Genomic DNA, 16,992 nt, shown 5'->3' with positions numbered 1-16,992 from the left:
CCCTATGTGGCGGTCCTTCCTCTCCCAGGCCGTGTTGTTCTCAAGTTTTTGTCGTCGGTGTTTCTGTAACAAACCTTTTTTTTTTTACGGGATGGGGATGTTAGCCCCATGCCCAACCCCCAACCTGGTGGGCCAGGGACTGCGCTTCGTCTGCCTCCTACCCCTTGACCTGTCCGGTTTGGTTGAACCTGCCAGCGGTGTAGACCCCCTCCGGCATCGCTCTCAGGGTCATCGGAGCACTCAAGCCTCTTCATCACGACAAGGTATGCAGGCCAGGGATTTTTTTAATTTTATAGTGGTACACTAAGTAAGAAAAAAAGACAAAAGAAATACGGCCATCGGTGCGGCATTTGAAGAAAAAGAAAGGGCTCCTCTTTAGTCCTTCTCTTGCGGGGTACGTTGGAAAGAACTCAGCTTCATAAGGATCACGACCCTGACAAAAGCACAGGACATTTTTTATTCAACTCCTTCATGAACGTACATTTTCGTTTCGGCATTGCTTGTAAACACTTGGTGTAGACTGGCCAGCCCACCCTACTTCGTAGAAAAGTGACTAGATTTGAGGAGAAGGGCGTGACTTATTTACGAAGGATACCGAAAAACCTGGAATTGAGTGAAATGGAACAGAGTAGCAACTCTATTGAAAATGTACTGTACATGTATTATGTTTGAGGCAGTCCAACAAAATCCTGGACAATTTTGTAATTTCCCCCGGACATTTTTTTGGGGCTCAAAAGTAGGACATGTCCAGGAAACAGAGGACGTCTGGTCACCCTATCGTTACCAAAGCTCACGTTACTTCAAAGCTTCCAACTCCCGCCCAAAATTAGCTGCTAGTGGATAACTGCACTAGCAGAGAAAATAGCCCGAGCAAAACGCTGGCGCGTCATGCCCATACTCAGGCGTCGCTGTCAACGGAAGGCGGGAATGCTATGCCGCCAGCCAAAATGATGAAAACCGAAGCTTATGCGTGTCTGAGCAGAGGTCAGCACTGTGGCAGGTCCATACGAGGCGAGCTGTCCTCAACAAAGGCCTCCTGGTCCCTGTTGCCAGTGACGGCTGGGTATGGGTCAGATGATCCCGCGCTTTGCTCTGACTGAATTGCGCGACACCGGCGATTCACACATGCCCCAAAATAAATCGTGGACAAAGCCTGACTATGCAGTGTGTCCACTGACATGACACTAATTGTATGTTTTTGTTGTAGTTTTGGGAGGTCTACAGCAATGCTGTTCAAAATAGAATACAGAGGAAATAAGAAGTACATCAATCTAAATGGAGCCTCACTCTGAGTTTCTCAAGGTGGGTAAGTTAATGTCTGCTTTTTGTAGCCTAAACCAGTGGTCCCCAACATTTTTTGCGCCACGGACCGGTCACGCGTCAGAAATATTTTTGCGGACCGGCCTTTATATATATAAATATTCCATTTCTATAAATAAATAATACATGTATAATAAATATATAAATGCGATGAAATAAAATGATACGACTGGCATAAAAACAAATATAAACAACATAAAAATAAAACGCACCATTATGTTGAATTATTGGGAGCACCGAGCTTGAGTCTCAGAATCGAGCCGGTCCCATCTAGGCGTAATCAGAGACAATGACACCCAAAGTGGTTAAGGTTTGTTTTTTCATGCAGGATGCTTGGTCTCCATGTGCCAAAGCAGTTTTGAAGGCTTCATTGTCTCGTTAGCTAGCCTGTCGCCACATATGCCGAGTGCGCTTGGCGCGTCAGAGTCACCTGTGGCGATAAATCCATATTTTAAGTAGGACTCCAGAAATGTTCTTTTAAATGCAGCTTTCCTTTTCTTAGAAGTGGTAGCCTCTTCTTCAGTCTCCTCATTGGGCTTTTTTCCCTTTCCGAAGAAGCTTTCCAAACTTCTCTGTTTCTTGCAAATTTTTGCTTGCCTCGCGGGCTCGACTGGGGTGACATGTCACGTGACCAAAATGAGCGGCTTGTGTCAAGGGACACACCGACAGATATAATTGATTGCATTTTTTTTCATATTTTTCAAAATAAATTCTTACTCATTTTTGCTAGATTTGCGGGCTTGACTGGGAAAACATGTCACGTGACCGGGACGAGCGTCTTGACCTGAATTAATTGATTGTCGATACTTTTTTATTTTTTTTTTCTGTGCGGCTTTGCGGCCCGGTACCAAGTGACCCACGGACCGGTACCGGTCCGCGGACCGGGGGTTGGGGACCCCTGAGATAAAATACATTGTTGCATTTAATGGAGACTTCTTGTAATAGAAGATTTTTAGACGCTTAGTTTTTCAGAGCATTTTCTTTATTTTTATGTCAAACAGGGAAATCCTGAAAATGTATCCATGCTGAAAGTTGATCAATTGCTCCCGTTTAAGCCATATGATCTGCAGGCAACGTATGACCAGAGTGAATTGATCGTAGATAAAAAAAAAAAAAAATGTACGTACGTATGTATATATATTTTTTTCCTGTGCGGCTTGGCAGCCTAGTACAAGGTGACCGGGGGTTGGGACCCATGGCCTAAACCCGATATGGGATAACTACGAACCACGGGCCACATCCGGCCCACGGGGCCGTTTAATCCGGTTGTTCGCATTTATTTTGTCTAAAAGTTGAGCTACCAAGAATTAGGCTAAGGGTGTCAAAACTTTTGTCTGGCCCATTTTTGGAGTTTTGTGTAAAATGGCAATTCATTTGACTCTTTTTCCATTCTCTTTTGTGTTTTTTCATTGCAAGCAAAATACATGAAGATGATAATACCATATCATTTGTAATTAAAATCATTTTCTGGAAGAAATTGAGCATTTTCTGACAGAATTGAAGGGGTGCCAATAGTCAAAGTCAAAGTCAAAGTCAGCTTTATTGTCAATTTCTCCACATGCCAAAGACACACAATGAAACCGAAATTTCGTTCCCCCCTATCCCACGGTGACAAGACATGGCTCACAACAGACAAACAAGTAAACAAGTACAACAAAAGCGTGCTGAATAAATAATGAATAAATAACACAACAATAAATAAATAAATAAATAAGAGGAGCAGAAAAAAAAGGAGCAAGTGCGCGTACAGCAGACATTCCCGAAAATAGCGCAACAGTGCCGCACGCTACGCAGAAGGGGGTAGCGAGTTCGGGCCGTAACAGCCTGGAGAAAGAAGCTGTTGGCGAGTCTGGTGCACTTGCCCGCTGAAGACCACTCCCCCTGTATCCTGCTGTATCGGGCAGATACAGTTTTACGCTAATGCCATCCACAAACCTTCCCTTGGAATCCTTCCATTAAAATGAGTGGCCCGAGGAAAAGAAAGGTGGACACGGAGTGCCTAGTGTTTAAAAAAAAGAGTGGACAATTTGGCTCGACCTATGTGTGTGAGCAGACGTTCAGCCACATGAATGTCAACAAAGCCCGTCACAGATCTAGGTTAACGGACCGACACCTCGGCTCTATCCGAAGAATTACTACAACAAATTTTACTCCAGAACATGATGCACTAGCAAAAACAGGGAGACCAACAATACTATTGATTTCTTTATTACTTTATTTAGATGTATTCTTTCACTGATTCTTCAAGATGATGTATTTGGTCAGAATGTTTGCCGTTTGATGTGATTTCGCCTCATTAGATGAACATATTTCATAAATCTGACCTGCAGGCGCTGAAGTGATGGAAACTATTATTCATAACAGTGTCGTATATAATGAGAATCACTGAGTAGTTTTTTGGTGAAATTTTTTTTTAATGCTTTTAATAAATGCATTTGTTTTCAAAAAGCTTTTTTTGAATATCCATGCTTTACTAACTACTAAAAGTACAAACCTTTTATGCAATGACCTTTACATGTCATATCTATTACTTCACACAAGCACGACATCCATCTGCTCCTGGTCCCCCCCCCCCCCCCCCGGTCTAAATTTAGAACCAAATTCGGCCCGGCAGTCAAAAAGTTTGCCCACCCCTGGCCTAAAAGATAAGTAACGGTAAAGAAATACAGTGGTTTTCGACCACAATCCGTTCCAGAAGGCTGTTCGAGAAGTGAATCGTTCGAATTCCGAATCATGTTTTCCCATTACAAATAATGGGAAAAATAAATCTATTCCAAACAAAAAAAAAAAAAACGCCTTCTTTAAACATTTTTTCAGTTGCGCATTTTGTCCGACCGCACAACTGCACCGCGCTGGTTGCATTATTGTGACAGAGCCGTCGCTGAGATTTAGAAAAGTCCTGATGTACTGTTAGAGATTTGCTCACTCCAACTTATTTTGCAAGAACCACACGGGAGACAAGTAAGTCCTTTTGGACACCTGCAGGTGGAGAGTCCATTCGTCGCTGTGCGTGCAGCGATGTTCGAATAGCGCTCTGGACTCTCCTTCCTGCAAGAGGATATTTATTAAGAGAAACAGAGTGGGGGTATGAGTGGGCTGAATAGAAAGCCCTTGTCCTCTAGTCTAAACATCTCAGGGGATGTTTTACGACCTTGTGATAAGGAGGACAAGGTAAGGTATTTATTACCTGTTGCATTCCAACATAATCCTATGATAAAGATAACCTGGAAAACCCTAACATGTACTTTCCAAAATTTAAGTGAACATCAGTGCGCAGGGAGCTTAATTTTGTCGGATCGCGCAACCGCAGCGCACCGCCGAACGCGCAACCGTAGCTCGCCGCCGACCGCGCAACTGCACCGCGCTGGTCGCATTATTGTGACAGAGCGGTCGCTAAAATTTGGAAAATATTTTTAAAGTCCTAATGGACTTTCCAAAATTCAAGTGGACCTCAGTGCGCAGGGAGCTTAATTTGGTCCGATCGTGCAACCGCAGCGCGCTGGGCGCTCACTGTCGCATTGCTTTAGGAGCGTCTTTGTGTTTTAGGATGGCTGTACTGCTCCCACTTGCTTCCTTTGGAGGCATGATTAGAGTTGATGCAATCCTCAGAGTAACGAGAAGGTAATAACGAACGGTGTCAGTTGGCATGCGAGTCCTCTCGGCTCATCTCGCGAGGTTCAACAACCGAAATTTCGTCCGACATCCGAAGCAAAAAAATCTCGAATTTTTTGTTCGAATACCGATTTGCTCGAGAACCGGGACGTTCGAAAACCGAGGCTCCATTGTATTTGTATGGTATTCACTGTTACATTGTTTTTATTATATTTTGCTGTCTTGATCTTTATGTTGATCATTATGTTACCTTGTTTTATAGCAATTATGTTTTAAAGTAATTGTATAGCACCTGGTTCAACTCATTTTAATTGAATTTGGAGATGACAAACTTCTGTTTGGGCATTGGCCCATGCATACAACTTCTTGTCAAATGATATCTAGGCTTTAGGGAACGATAATATATTCATATCAACATGTGTTTGCATGCTCAACCTCTTGCACAAGTAAACTAATCAAAATTATAACCTCAAGTAAACGTTGTACTTTGAACAGCATTGCTGCAGACCTCCCAAAACTACAACAAAAACATACAATTAGTGTCATGTCAGTGGACACACTGCATAGTCAGGCTTTGTCCACGATTTATTTTGGGGCATGTGTGAATCGCCGGTGTCGCCCAATTCAGTCAGAGCAAAGCGCTGGATCATCTGACCCATACCCAGTCGTCACTGGCAACAGGGACCAGGAGGCCTTTGTTGAGGACAGCTCGCCTCGTATGGACCTGCCACAGTGCTGACCTCTGCTCAGACACGCATAAGCTTCGGTTTTCATCATTGTGGCTGACGGCATAGCATTCCCGCCTTCCGTTGACAGCGACGCCTGAGTATGGGCATGACGCTCCAGCGTTTTGCTCGGGCTATTTTCTCTGCTAGTGCCGTTATCCACTAGCAGCTAATTTCGGGCAGGAGTCGGAAGCTTTGAAGTAACGTGAGCTTGGGTAACGATAGGGTGAACAGACTACTTTTGAGCCCCAAAAAAATGTCGGGGGAGAATTACAAAATTCACCACGATTTTGTTGGACTGCCTCAAACATAATACATGTACAGTACATTGTCAATAGAGTTGCCACTCTGTTCAATTTCACTCAATTCCAGGTTTTTCTGTATCGTTCGTAAATATGTCATGCCCTTCTCCTCAAATCTAGTCAATTTGCTACGAAGTAGGGTGGGCTGGCCGGTCTACAACGAGTGTTTACAAGCAATGCCAAAACGAAAATGCACGTTCATGGAGGAGTTAAATAAAAAAATCCCTGTGCTTTTGTCAGGGTCGTGATCCTTATGAAGCTGACTTCTTGCCAACGCACCCCGCATGAGGAGGACTGAAGAGGAGCCCTGTCTTTTTCTTCAAATGCTGCACAGATGGCTATACTTCTTTCATCTATTTTTCTTACTTAGTGTACCACTATAAAACTAAAAAAATGTGTACACATGTTTTTGTTAGTGTAAATATGTTTTTGTTATTGTATATACCATAATTTTCAGACTAAAAGTCGCTCCGGAGTATAGGTCGCATTAGCCATAAAATGCACAATAACATGAAAAAAAACATATATAAGTCGCTCCGGAGTACAAGTCGCATTTTGGGGGAAATTTATTCGACAAAATCCAACACCAAGAACAGACATGAACGAGCAACAACAGGCTAAACAATAGGTATGCTAACGTGACATGAATACAAACGAGGAGCTGAGAACGGGCCTGACATAAGATTCAGAATTATTTAAATAACTATTACATAAATAACACGTTTATAAAACCATCTGTGTCCCTCCAATTCATTAAATCCATCGATCGTCCTTTATGGAAACGATGTGCCGCGCCGCTGACGTCTAAATATTCCACAGACCCATATAAAGATATATAAAGCTTATATCAAATAACTATCATATAAACAACAATGTTATCAAACCATCTGTGTCACTCCAAATCATTAAATCCATCGATCAAATTCCTCGTCCTTTGTCAACAACGCCGCGTGCGCCCTGACGTCAGCCTCGTCGTTATTCCACAGATCTAGTATATAAATATATTATATATAGTACAAGGAAAGATGTGGGTTTGGTAAAGTCAAAAGTCAAAGTCAAAGTCAGCTTTATTGTCAATTTCTCCACATGCCAAAGACACACAAAGAAACCGAAATTTCGTTCCCCCCTATCCCGCGGTGACAAGACATGGCTCACAACAGACAACAAGTAAACAAGTATAACAAAAGCGTGCTGAATAAATTATGAATAAATAACACAACAAATAAATAAATAAATAAGAGGAGCAAAAAAAAAAAAAAAAAGGAGCAAGTGCGCGTACAGCAGACATTCCCGAAAATAGCGCAACAGTGCCGCACGCTACGCAGAAGGGGGTAGCGAGTTCAGGGCCCTAACAGCCTGGAGAAAGAAGCTGTTGGCGAGTCTGGTGGTGCGGGAGCGCAGGCTCCTGTACCTCTTCCCAGAGGGCAGAAGGTCAAACAAAGAGTGAGCCAGGTGACTCACATCTCTGGCAATCGAGGTTGCCTTGCGGGCGAGATGGGAGGTGTAAATGTTCTTCAGGGAGGGGAGCGAAGCACCAATAATCTTACCAGCCGTATTCACTATGCGCTGCAGGGCCTTCAAGTTCTGTTCAGTGCAGTTACCAGTAAACGTCTCTTTATTTAACAAAACAAGAGTTCAACGAGCCAACAAGTACTGAACTGTAACGATAAAAACATATACAAGTTGCTATACGAAATAAAATATATCAAATGACTATAACGTAAATAGTTCACCACCACACGGCCCCAAGCACCGGCGTGGACTTCCAGGTGTGTGGCGGCGTGGACTTCCATCCCCGGAGGTGGCACTTCCAGCCACGGAGGTGGAAGAGAGCTCCATAGAATAGGACCAGGCGTGCGTAAAAGCCATGTGCCGGCCCTCGACTTCAATCCACGGAGGTGAAAGATAGCTCCGTGGAGCAGGACCGGGCGTGCGTAAAAGCCATAATAGTTTTTCAAACCTTCTGTGTCACTCCAAATCATTAAATCCTTCAAACTCTTCGTCCTCCGTGTCACTTACAAACAAAGCCGCTCATGATGCCGGTAGTACATGGGGCCCTTCGTGATCGAATCTTTGTCCTTTATGTAAACAACTGCCACGCCGCGCCACTGACGTCACTTGAAATTCAAATTACAGTAATCCCTTGCTACATCACGGTTCGTTTATTGCAGTTTACCTTTTTTTTCTTTTTTTTTTGAATTTTGAAAATTTGTGAAAAAAATTCACATATAAGTCGCTCCTCAGTATAAGTCGCCCCCCACCCAAACTATGAAAATAACCACTACTTATTGACCGAAAATTACGGTATGATGTTTTTAGTTATTTGGACACAAAGCTCTCCCCCCCCACACAAAATTCTCTTTTTCTGAAACCCAAATCTGGTCACATTATTTAAGATAGCCAACAAACCATTCGTGTTTTCTTTAATACACGTGTTTAATTAGTGTGTGTCCTGCTTAGTTATCCACTACCAGCTAATTTCGGGCGGGAGTCGGAAACCGCTTCTTATTGACCGAAAATTACGGTATGATGTTTTTAGTTATTTGGACACAAAGCTCTCCCCCCCCCACACACAAAATTCTCTTTTTCTGAAACCCAAATCTGGTCACATTATTTAAGATAGCCAACAAACCATTCGTGTTTTCTTTAATACACGTGTTTAATTAGTGTGTGTCCTGCTTAGTTATCCACTACCAGCTAATTTCGGGCGGGAGTCGGAAGCTTGCCACCGAGGGAGGGGGGGGTTGGTTAACTTAAAGATAGCCAACAAACAAATTATGTTTTCTTTGTCAATAACATTCAATTGTGTGTAATGGCTAACATTACACACTGGGTAGCACGTCCGCCTCACAGTTAGGAGGGTGCGGGTTCGATTCCACCTCCGGCCCTCCCTGTGTGGAGTTTGCATGTTCTCCCCGGGCCCGCTTGGGTTTGTCTCCGGGCATTCCAGTTTCCTCTCACATCCCAAAAACATGCTTGGGAGGCCGATTGAGCATTCCAGATTGCCCCTAGGTGTGAGTGCAAGTGCGAATGGTTGTTTGTCTGTGTGTGCCCATTTGCTGGCAACCAGTTCAGGGTGTCCCCCGCCTACTGACAGCTGGGATAGGCTTCAGCACACCCGTGACCCCCGTGGGGACAAAGCGGTACAGAAAATGGATGGATGGATGGTTGGTTAACATTACAAACACAATATCAATTCTGATAAATTTAACATTTGTACTGACTTTACAACTGCTATAGCACATTAGCTAAACTAAATTCAAATTGTGGTTGCCTGTAGACATGAGCGTCTATTATTATTTACGCTGTTACTTTTGAGGATTGAAATACTTAATATTTTGCATTATTTATTCACTTTAGACTTTATCTGCTTCAGCGAGTTGTTGTCTATCCATCGTGGGTTAGTGCGCCATTGCTGCATATAGTATGCAGAAGAGCTCAAAACACGTTACTCGATTCAACGAATGAGAGGGCTTGGAGAGCTGATGATGAAATCGAAACCTATCTTTTGATGCAGACTCTCTAGGAGTCCATCATTATAAAATAAACGGTCAGGATGAGGGTCAGCACCTCAAAATCTGAGACCATGGTCCTCAGTCAGAAAAGGGTGAAATGTGTCAGGCAGGGAACAAGGCGGAGGACTCGGATGCAGAGTCTTTCTTTTCATGGATTTATTCCAACAAAAAGATGACCAAAAAGACAACTCAAAGCGCCTCTTGCGAGGGAAACACTCGGCAAAAAGTCCAAACAAAAAGCGTCGCACTCGGGCGAGACAAAAAGGGCTATGGGGAACAAGGCACTAACAAAGAAACAGCGAGACAGAAAGGAGGAATCTTACTAGGAATTCGGACGGCAAGGAATCGCTGGTGGTCGGGACGAGGCAAGACACACTGGCACAAGACAAGGGGAAGACACGGACTAAATACACACAAAAGGGCTGGGACACAGGTGCTGACAATCAGGATCAGGGAATACAAGACAACAGAAACAGAGGAAGGAACCACGAACTGAAACGGAAGGGATGACAAAATAAAACAGGAAGTGAAGTTACGACACAGACAAGACAGAAATCCGGAAAATAAACGTGACCGCATGACAGAAATGCTCCCTCTGGGTCGGGGATGAGATCCTGCCCCAAGTGCAGGAGTTCAAGTATCTTGGGGTCTTGTTCACGAGCGAGGGCAGGATGGAGCGTGAGATTGACAGGCGGATCAGTGCAGCGTCTGCTGTGATGCGGACTCTGTACCGGACTGTCGTGATGGAGAGTTGAGCCAAAAGGCGACGCTCTCGATTTACTGGTCCTCCCCTCACCTATGGTCACGAGCTATGGGTCGTGACCAAAAGAACGAGATCCGGGATACAAGTGGCCGAAATGAGTTTCCTCCGCAGAGTGTCCCGTCTCTTCCTTAGAAATAGGGTGAGAAGCTCAGTCATCCATGAGAGATTCTTAGTCAAGCTGCTGCTCCTCTACGTTGAGAGGAGCCAGATGAGGTGGCTCGGGCATCTCATTAGGATGCCTCCTGGTCGGCCTACCTGGGGAGGTGTTCCGGGCATGTCTCACCGGCAGGAGGTCCCGGAGACGACCCAGGACACACTGGAGAGACTATGTCTCTCATCTGGCCTAAGAACGCCTTGGACTCTTTACCGGGATGAGCTGGATGAAGTGGCTGGGGAGAGGGTAGTCTGGGCGTCCCTCCTAAAGCTGCTGCCCCCGCGACCCGACCCCGGATAAGCGGTAGAAGATGGATGGGAACTGTTTGCTTCCAAATATTAAGTTTAGGATACTAATTCAAAGACCAACAAGCAAAACTTCTCAGAGTGACAAGGACGTTCATCAATGAAGACAGAATAGACAGAATAGATTTATTATTCACCGACACACCTGCACACTGAAAGCACTCAGTAGCAACTAACCAGGTACGAGGACGACACAAAGATGACCAAGTAACAATAAACAAATTACATTCTTGCATCAGTGACAGCTAATTATTGAGTGGGCCCTATTTTCGTTTTGGGCGCAAGTCTAGCACAACGCTCAGTCTAACTGTGCGCATGGGTGGAGTGTTCTTTCTTTTGGCATTTTGCTAGACTTTGCCCAGGTAGAATTGGGCGTAACAGGGAGATGTTATAGATCAGGGGTGGCCAACCAGTCAGAGACTAGGAGCCACATTTTTTACTGTGTTACCGCAAAGAGCCACATCATACACATGAGCACACATGAACATCACCCCCCCCCACATACGTACACACACTCAGACACACACACACACACAGACACACAAACGCACACACACACACTTCTGCTCAGCCAAATTTATTGTGTGGCATTATCATGTCACCCACCATGATAATGACAGAAATTAACTCCTACAGTACTAAGACCACAGGCCAGTCGTTTTCAACAATGAACATTGTGTGCACTGTCACACACAAACTCTCAGTTCAACAAAGTCCACAAACAAAATCATAATAATTTACAATCGTGTTTTTTCACTTACTATGCATGTTGCTGAGTGCATTCCTTGCCTTGAACAATCGTTTTCAAATCTGGCTTGTATTCCGTTGTTGCTACTCGAAGCAATTGTTTTTATTGAATGTCTGATACCATTCGTTTTAGTTTGTCGTTTTCAGGAGACAAGATTTCAACACTGAGGCATTTTGTAATGAACTCCCCTTCATTGTATGGCTTTTTAGCCCGTGCAATGTTCCAAGCCAGTTGATGCGATGCAAGCATGATAGTCTCTGAGTGCTTCGTAATTTTTGGGAAAAACTGTATCTGTTTTTCTGCCTGACTTTTCAAAGTGTCCAACTTGCGCTTGTGAAATTCAGTCCCTTTTGGAAAGTCCTTATCGATATTAGCATGAAGTGAGCTGAAGTGGCGCTGAAGATTCGAAGCTTTGAAATGCACTAATGACGTCTGACATGTCAGGCAGAATGGCTTACCATTGCATTCAACAAAAGAATATCAACTTTCCCACTCTGTTAAAAACATCCTGTGTTCATCTTCATATTTTCGTTTAGCTGTGTATTTTCTCCCTGCCATTTTGAGAGGGAAACTGACACCATTTGTTTCCTCAAATGGGTTTGCGCCTCCTTCTTTGCGGGATTTCACCTCATGCGCATATGCGTTTGACGGAAATACCATATTGAAGTCAAGCGAAGCAACACGCACAAAAAAAAACACAAACACAAATGTTGATATGAACGTAAAAGAGCCGCATGAAACCAGGCAAAGAGCCGCATGCGACCCGCGAGCCGCGGGTTGGCCACCCCTGTTATAGACTTTTCCCAGCCAATTTGTGCCGTGGAGGCGGTCGAAAGACTAACCCGACTCCGCCATTCCTGACATTTTGGAAACAAAAGAATCACCCTACTTGGTCATTGTACACGTGGCCCCGGCTTAGAAACGCAGAGCACTATTCGTTGACCTGTTAGGCCGGGTCACCGGCTTGCCTCATTGTCTTATAATTGCCCTAGAATGTTCCATCCATTAAACTCATATTTTGGACCATTCTCGAAGTATACCCTCCCCACCTTATTTGCAGATATGTACAACTATTCTGATTTCTCTCAAGACAATATACCATACAAGCGACAAGATTACCTCTGAATTTAGGAAAGCAATAACATAAAAATAAGTCATCAATAAATCTAAATTAGACCAAATTAATTGTGTTTAGAATTGCCAAAACAGTCAATCACATAAGTCGCTGATGGTGTTAGGCTAATTTCATCTGACTTGAGTACGAGCAGCGTGGGATTGATTCCCGCTCAGTGACGGTGTGCATGTGGGTGTGGCTGGTTGTTTGTATATTTGTCCTGCGACTGGCTGGCAAGCAGTTCAGGGTGTAGTCTGCCTTTCGCTCGATGTCAGCTGGGATAGGCTGCAGCACGCCCCGCGTTCCTTAGCAGGATAAGCAGTGTTAAAAACGGACGGATGTGTCATGTTTTTAGTTTGTTTGGTTTTAATTTGTTACCCAAATAGTTCCCTCCTTTCTGTTCAGTCTTTGTGGAGTCATTGTGCTGTGTTGATGTTGTCAGAGATTCGCTCACTCCAACTTATTTTGCAGGAACCACACGGGAGCCGTCGCTGAAATTTAGAAAAGTCCTGATGTACTGTTAGAGATTTGCTCACTCCAACTTATTTTGCAAGAACCACACGGGAGACAAGTAAGTCCTTTTAGACACCTGCAGGTGGAGAGTCCATTTGTCGCTGTGCGTGCAGCGATGTTCGAATGGAGGTCTGAACTCTCCACCCTGCAAGGGCATATTTATTAAGAGAAACAGAGTGGGGGGATGACTAGGCTGAGTAGAAAGCCCTTGTCCTCTAGTCTAAACATGTCAGGGGATGTTTTACGACCTTGTGATAAAGAGGACAAGGTAGGGTATTTATTACCTGTTGCATTCCAACATAATCCTACGATAAAGATAACCTGGAAAACCCTGACAGATGTCTTGCTGTCACGCTCGCTCTTGTTTCTATTACGTTCTTACTCCCTTCTATGTGAAGTCCAAGTCATTTTTCGAGTATTTATTTTGATACTTAGTTCCCTGTTGTTTATTTAGTTTTCCATCTGTAATAGTACACTGTTTGCCTTTTGTTTCCTTTATATTAAATTAGTCCTTGCCAGCTCAGTGACCTTGTGGTATGAGTGTCCGCCCTGAGACTAAGAGGTCGTGGGTTCGATCCCCGGCAGAGTCATACAAAAAAGACTATAAAAAATGAAACACGATGCCTCCCTGCTTGACAGCATTAAGGGTTGGATTGGAGATGCTGTGAGGAGCTGCGCCCCACAGTCATTACTAATGCACAATGTATAGCTTCTACTATGGAAGCTCGTCTGAGGACGACCACTATATTGCCTGCACCTCCTGCCTCGCTTCCCTGCATTTGGGTCACCTGAATGTCCTCAATCCGTGGCCCCAGCATTACATCCCAGTCAGTAGGTAGTCCCAATGCAATCCGCCAGAGACTGCCCAGCCTCAAAGTTAAAAGTTAAAAAGTTAAAGTCCCAATAATCATCATACACACATCTGAGTGGGGTGAAACTTGTCCTCTGCATTTAACTCATCCCCGTGTAATTTTAATCCATCCCCTGGGGGAGAGGGGAGCAGTGAGCAGCAGCGGTGCCGCGCTCGGGAATTATTTGGTGATCTAACCCCCCAATTCCAACCCGTAATGCGGAGTGCCAAGTAGGGAGGCAATGGGTCCCATTTTTATAGTCTTTGGTATGACCCGGCTGGGGTTTGAACCCACAACCTTCCAGTAGCAGTGCGGACACTCTTCCACTAGTCCACTGAGCAACCCTTCCTGAACAGGCGAGTGGTCTCCTCAATTTTGTCTTGTAATGCGGCCGAAGCAGGACAAAGTTGTGATCTCCCTTCTCAACTGCAGGTAAAGCGGTGGCATTGTATGCATCCTCAAGAGTCACATTCAGCAGGTCAATAGTCTTATTTCCTCTGGTGTAACAATCCACATACTGGGTGAAGGCAGGTGACTTGTCCAAAGTCACGTGATTAAAGTACCTGGAGATCAGCAGCAAGTCAGCAACCGCGGAGTGGATGACGTCATACGCTACTCCCGTGTCGCCACACAGAGGAACGTAAACAAGAACAGCAAAGGCTTGTCCAAACTCCCTGGGCAGATAGCAAGGACGCAAGCTCACTGCCTAAAGTTCAATGCCTCTGCAGCAGATGGAAGTCTTGATGTACTACCTAACATTCACATACAGAGCGAGACCACTGCCTTTACTCTTTCCACAGGCTTTGATGTTTCTGTTGGCTCTGATTGTGCTGAAGCCTGGTAGCTCAACGCTAGCATCTGGTATGCTCACCGTGAGCCACGTCTCACAGAAGCACAACAAACTGCACTCTCAGGACTGCATAGTCTTCACCAGCATAGCCAGCTCATCAGTCTTGTTCTGCAGTGAGTTCATGCTCGCCAGGATCACGGAGAGTACAGGAGGTCTAAAACGCAACTTCCCGCTTAGTCCTTAGCCTAGGCTTGAGCCACGATAGGACTTCCTCACCTCCACAGGCAAGTGTGGAGCCATATACCTACCCGGGACCGGGATTTCAGGTTGAATAGCAAATCGCTTGAGTAAGCAATAGTCACCGTAACACAGTGGATGAGAGTAAGTTTTAGAAAAGTGAGCGAGAATACTGCTGGGAGGCTCCCACACACGAAAAAAAAAAGGTAACTTTCTCTAGTGCTGCCATTACTGAAGCTTTGCTTCCACATTATGTCTATCTTGCATTTTTTGTCCTCACAAGTGAAATTAACAGTATTTTCCCCATTTTATACATGTTCCAAATAGACTAAAAACAGTTGAGACTGTCACAATTTTTTTCCATGAATTTTTAGCGTTCTGTGTGGAATGATCAGATTTTGCCAGTTTTTGTTCTCTGCCTTTTGTGATGCTTCAATGCACACAGGAGAAATTAACTAGAATTTGTAATTAATATAATTAAGCCTAGAAAAGTGGTGCATTATGTGACCGAAACGCAGAGATGCCAGCATTTTGGTTATGCCTGCATAGCTTGACTGATTAGATTACCGTATTGGCCCGAATATAAGATGACCTTGATTATAAGACGACCCCCTCTTTTTCAAGACTCAAGTTTGAAAAATGACTTTTTGAACACAAAATTTAATTTTTATACAGAAAATAATTACATCTGAAACAAATGATTATAATATATTCGAGGAAAAAAGCATGTTATTTTGCCTCATTCAAATCATGCAAAAACTGTCTATCACATCTTAATATCTCAACATTTAAATATGTAAACTAAAGTGCAATCACATTTGTAAATGAATGGCTTCTTGTTTTTGAAATGTAAATAAACCAATCTACTGTGATAAAACTACAAAATTGCAATAACTGCATTAACCATTAAAGTGAAGTCTAACTGTAACTGTAGTCTTGAAACAAATCTGAATAAGGAAAAGCATTGCAATAAAATAATGCAAACTGCTACCACTATTGTTGGGGAGCCTGAGGACTGTATAGGGGGTTGGCTCGGATGGTTATGCTCTTTTTGCCCCTGGATGTCAGAACACAGAAGGGAAGACGTGGTTCAGTTTTCGTTGATTTACTGAATTATTGCCCAAAACGTAACAGGCACTATGGCTCATAGGGGCATACAGGCAAACTGGCAAAAGGGTATAGGCACACGTTTGGTCGTAAGAGTAAGTGTGTGTAGTGTACATGGGTGAGTCTTTGAGTGTGTGAATGTGATTCTTGTGTGTGTGATTATTGTATGAAGCGTGTGAAGGGTGTGTGGGGTGTGTGTGTGTGTGCGTGTGTGTAATGAGGTGCTGCCGATATGTTGATGCAGACGGAGTGAATAAAGTACAGGAGGCTGAGATAAAGTGTCGTTAGACCTGCTAAGCCAATCAGCTGCAAGGACACAGATCAACATGTTCCCATTGGCCATTAGTGTCATAAGGGCAGACAAAGCCCTGCTCTCCAAGCTCCAAGTGACGCAGCTAAAAGCCGCAACGTATCGGAGAGTGTAGGGGTGCACTTGCCTGTCTTGTTGCCTGTCTTGTGTGCTTCATTGCAGATGACGCTGTGAATGTTTGTGTGAGACGTAAAAAAAATAAATAAATAAATAAATAAAAAAAATTTAAAAAGTCCGCAATGCACCGAATCTATCCGCAATAGTTGTTTTAAAAAAAGAAACCCACAATGGACCGAGGCTGCGATAGGTGAACCACGAAGTAGCGCGGGATTACTGTACTCCTTCTTGTAATTTACTGTATAATTTTTTCAAAAATAAGAATTATGTAAAATAATTCAGATTTTTGAGCATGTGTCAATACAGTTGCATGGAGTACCGTATTTTCCGGACTATAAGGCGAACCTAAAAACCGCAAATTTTCTCAAAAGCCGACAGTGCGCTTTATAGTCCAGTGCGCCTTATATATATGGACCAAATACCGGCCTGCGGGCCACAATTGATCTAAATTTAAACTGGCCCGAAGCATTGTGTCATAAAATCAATCATAAGTGGCCCGCTGAAGACGA

At 43.9% G+C, this 16,992-nt stretch overlaps 1 long non-coding RNA gene across 1 annotated transcript; it reads left to right on the top strand.

Annotated features, from left to right (window-relative positions):
- The first annotated feature begins 94 nt into the window (after positions 1-94).
- LOC148398603 (uncharacterized) lies at positions 95-6,337 on the top strand. Its single transcript, XR_015858128.1, has 3 exons — positions 95-263; positions 1,208-1,302; positions 6,200-6,337. It is a non-coding gene; the product is annotated as an uncharacterized LOC148398603 (long non-coding RNA).
- The last annotated feature ends 10,655 nt before the right edge of the window (positions 6,338-16,992 follow it).

This window comes from Syngnathus floridae, chromosome 4 (assembly GCF_059516105.1).
Source record: "Syngnathus floridae isolate MCC-2025c chromosome 4, RoL_Sflo_1.0, whole genome shotgun sequence".
NCBI classification, from domain to species: domain Eukaryota; kingdom Metazoa; phylum Chordata; class Actinopteri; order Syngnathiformes; family Syngnathidae; genus Syngnathus; species Syngnathus floridae.
This window is presented reverse-complemented; position numbering and strand designations above follow the sequence as displayed.